At 36.3% G+C, this 4595-nt stretch overlaps 1 long non-coding RNA gene across 1 annotated transcript; it reads left to right on the forward strand.

Moving 5' to 3' along the window:
• The first annotated feature begins 1703 nt into the window (after positions 1-1703).
• On the forward strand, positions 1704-4035 carry LOC120526843. Its single transcript, XR_005633190.1, has 4 exons — positions 1704-1915; positions 2028-2143; positions 3538-3756; positions 3884-4035. It is a non-coding gene; the product is annotated as an uncharacterized LOC120526843 (long non-coding RNA).
• The last annotated feature ends 560 nt before the right edge of the window (positions 4036-4595 follow it).

The raw sequence follows: 4595 nt of genomic DNA on the forward strand, positions 1-4595 counted from the left end.
CATGTGGGAAAAGGCTGACTTGCATAAATAAGTAGAGCCAAATAATGCAGTCAAGGAAGGACTTCTTATGCTTAATGATCAAGTGACTCACCAGGAACGATGCTTCAGTGTGTCTGCCTTTGCTTTTGAATTCAGCCGAGTGAAAAATGACGGCTGTCCGATTAACTGCGATTTTAGTTCTCTCTCCTTTTTTTTCTCAGATCGCTTTTCGGAAGGAAGTCAGTTTCGTAGTTTTTATGAACAGTTCGAAAGTCCCTTTCCACATTTTCCTTCTTTAGAATTGCAATGATAGATTGACAGATCAGACAAACGCACTTCGATTGTGACATTGTGAGAAAAAAAAAATCCTCCTTCAATTCCACATCCAGCCCATACCCTCCCCAAACATTTTTTTTTTTAATCCCTTCTTTAGTCGATATAAATTGGAAGGCTAACTAGATCACTTAGATAGCCGGAGTTATGCAGTAGCTCGCGCGTTTGATCGTGCGTGCGGGATGTCCAGTGTGTTAGAAGAGAACAGATCTAAGACTGGCCACCCTGTATGTCAATCAAGTGGCAAATGCCATAGGGAGGATATACGATAGACTAACGTTTAATTTTTTTTTTTTAATGCAATGTGATCTACCTGCACTACCTTTCTGATCTACTGGTCGATCACCATCGACCTCTTGGCATCCCTGCCTTAAACTAATAAACAATATGAGGTTAATTTCAGGGTATATGATAAAGCCACGTCAGGGAAGTGGATCCAAAAAAGAAAGGGAAACCACACTGGAACAAAAGTACTTGAGCTTTGAGCGTAAAAACGGGATTATGCAACATTTGTGTGCATACGCACCATTTACACGAGGCTCCTGATCCCCATGCAGCCACCTGCTGCAGAAAACAAAGGTGTCACTCAAGAAAAAAATAGAGGTGCAAACATCTTTGCCTTCCATTGCATCACCATTGTCAGAAAGTAATGTTTCATCAAGCCAGCCCTCAACACCAAGAACCAGGGTCCTTATGTATAAACGGTGCTTACGAACGTTTCCATGTTCAAATCGCGATGTATAAAACCTAAACTTGGCGTAAAGCCACGCACATTTCCATGGTAGCTCAAAACCTAGTGTACGAAATTTCTGCGCTTGGTTTTGCAAACTGGCAGCACCCAGCGTCAAAGCAGTGCTACTATTCCAGTGTGGTTTCCCTTTCTTTTTTAGAGCCACATCCCTGACGCGGCTTTATAAATACACTGAAATTAACCACAGATTTTTTATTAGTTTAATGCATCTGATTGTAATTAACCTGTAACAATATAATTGTACGGTGGCCCTGAAGGGCAAAACACAAACAAAAATAAAAACACCAACAAAAATACAGAAAGTACAAAAAAATTAAAAAAACACATACAAACAATTCAAAACACAAATTAAAATAATTGAAAATAGCAAATAAAAAATTGAAAACACTAATTAAAAACTGAAAGCGCAACCAAAAAAATAAAAATGGAAATTAATGTGAAAGCGCAAAAAAAAAGAGAAAACGCAAGTGAAAAAGTGAAAGTGCAAACAAAATATTGAACATGCAGTTAAAAAATTGAAAACACAAACTAAAAGAAAGTCAAAACGGAAACGACCTCGCAGGGGAGGGGCAGTGGGGCGTGTGAAATGGGCGGAAAAGCCAAGGAAGCATTGGTAACGACTTTCTGTGATCCTGACGAAGTTTATTGCAACCTGTAAAGTTTCTGTTACTGGTATAAACAGATTAAGGTTGATTAAAGTAACACTTTCTAATTTCAGAAGGTCTACGGCTAATCTTTCCTTTCACAGATATACATCGCGTTTGCGTTGTGCGGTAGAGTGTATTGTGGGCTCGCGGCGTAGAAAAAAAAATCTGTACGTTCGAACGGATTTCGAACTTGGGAGCGCTAGTTGTAAGTATAGTCAATCTCCATCTTTATTTAAAATGGCCAGTATATATTACGAGGAGAAGATGGATGCCTAGCATGATATTAAATCTCATCCTGGCATTCTGTCACTTTTTAGTGCAGATATGTTTTGTCCGTTTTGAGGGACAGCCCTGGAAAGAAAGCCGTTGTTTTGCCCGGAGTGTGGCAGGTCTTTGGAATGTCTATCTCACATAGAGGATAGCGAAACAACAGGTAAGGATGAAATCTTTTCAAGTCATTCATTCATTTACATCATAAAAATGTGTTTATACGCGCATATCATTTGAAGTTTTATATTTCATATATATGTATATAACAGGAATTATCAATGGACCAAGTGAAAACCACCTTATAGAGGGGATACTTCAACAAAGGTTACCCGTATGAGGTGATTTTGGACTTTCTGAAAACACATCACGGAATAACCATGTGCCTCCGTACTTTAAAAAACCGTCTGAAGCATCTTCACTTATCAAAACGTAGTAATTATTCCTGCATGCATGTTTTGCGAGCTGCGATTCAGAGGGAGCTCAGAGGACCTGGTCGTTTATTTGGATACAGAACTAGGCCTATGTTTAATCTGATAAAGCAAAAATATTTATTGCGTGTCAGAAGGCGGAGTGTAATGAAGCTGATATCGGAGATGAATCCGGCTGGATCATTTTCCAGAAGAAGAAGATTTTGCAGGAGGAGTTACCATTCTTTAGGACCAAATTATGTTTGGCATGTCGATGGTTATGACAAATTGAAACCGTACGGCTTTGCAATAAGTGGATGTATGGATGGCTTTTCCAGGAAGATTTTGTGGTTAACTTGTGGGCCAACGAACAATAATCCACTGTCATCCCTTCTCTTTATGTAAAATGCGTATCTGACTTGGGTATTGTACTGACGCGTTTAAGAACGGATTGTGGCACAGAGAATGGTATAATGGCCGCTATGCAGTGTACTTTAAGTTCAACATACTGATCTTTTTTCTGGTGCTAGAAGTCATAATTATGGAACATCTGTTACAAATCAGAGGATCGAATCCTGGTGGGCATATTTTAGAAAACAAAGGTATTGTATAGATTAACAATTTTAAAATATGGTTACATTTTTGCAATTCTTTATTAGTATTGTGTTTTTTTTTTTAACTCTTTATTACATTGTCACAGTGTGGTTAAACATGTCTGTTTCATTCTCATCCCTTTATATAATTTTCTTCAACATTTTTAAACCCACCTAATGCAATTATATACTTATATAGTATATAGTATACTTTTTTAAAGGAACTATACACAAAGTGAGAAGATGCACACTGGTAGAAATCCAGCTGCTATTCAAACTTTACATGCTGGAGTCAATGAGGGAATTCTGTCAACCCCTCCAATGTCACATGCAACTAAATAATTAATCATATTTACATTCTGAACTTCTGTTCACTGCTGTCAGGACATGCAGATTTCAAAGTATTGTTTTGGAATAACAAAATTGGCTAATGGTTTAAAAGAGAAACTATATTCTACAAGAGTAGAAAATACTTATTTTGTTAGGTATACAGTTTAAGTCACAAAAATAAATTAATTCCCATTTCATATATTTGACTCTTTTCATTAATTTTACAGATCACAATTTTGGTTGGAGCTTTTAGAAGACCTTAAGGAATATGGCCATTTTAATGGTAGTCGTGAGCATAAATGTTTGCTGCGCTTTGCATTTCTTGCTGTTCTTCAGAAAGATTTGAATGAGGCGAAGATGCTCTGGAACCAACACAGAATGAGACCTTCAAGAATGTCATCCTGTCCATCAGGAATTCCAAATGAGTTATTCAGTTTACCACACTGGTAATACAATGTTAGATGTAACAAGTGATGGCTATGTTAGTTTGTAATACAAGTATATATTGACTGTTTTATAATGTCCTTAGCTAAACCAGCCCTTTAGCTGTAAACTTTTTTTTTTGCTCTTTAGGTTTCAAGCAAGAGATTGTAGATATGTACTGAACCTGAATTGTCTTCGGGATCTATCACCTTACTGTGAAGAAACTTCCATGTGTGGAGATCTGGCCATCCAGGAATACTTAACATTAATAAAACAGCAAAATAATCTTCAGACACCAAATACATGGGAATCAGCCTTTGACCTACAGTATATTTGAAGCTGAAAGAGATAGCTGATTTGTAAAGATAACTTTTATTTATTTATTAAACTGTCAAGTATCCAATGGTTTGTATAGTGCATTACTCTAGCTCAAACAAATGAAATGTAATGCAGTTTGATAAGAGGATTGTGAAGAACTAGGGTCATAAAACAATCATGTAGACATTTTGTAAATAATTTAACAAATAATTTAACTGTAGACTCCAAAGTTACAGAATTATACATTAGTTTAATCAATAAAGGATATCTCAATATTTTACACAAATCTTTTGACTTCAGAAGCATAACACATGCAGATTTTCTATAACGATGTCTAATGTCTGAAACATTGTTTTGTGATTTTAAAGAACACAGAATGTGAAACTGTTGGCCTTGGTTAAACTGAGGTTAACTACATCAATAACTAATTCACTGGAATTTCAAGTTTTTTTAGAACTCTGAACATTTTAAAACTAACCAAAATCAATTAAACTTTGTCAGCCTGTCTTTATGTTTCATATATTGAAAGGACTGGATCATGAGT

This window comes from Polypterus senegalus, chromosome 3 (genome assembly GCF_016835505.1).
Source record: "Polypterus senegalus isolate Bchr_013 chromosome 3, ASM1683550v1, whole genome shotgun sequence".
NCBI lineage: Eukaryota > Metazoa > Chordata > Cladistia > Polypteriformes > Polypteridae > Polypterus > Polypterus senegalus.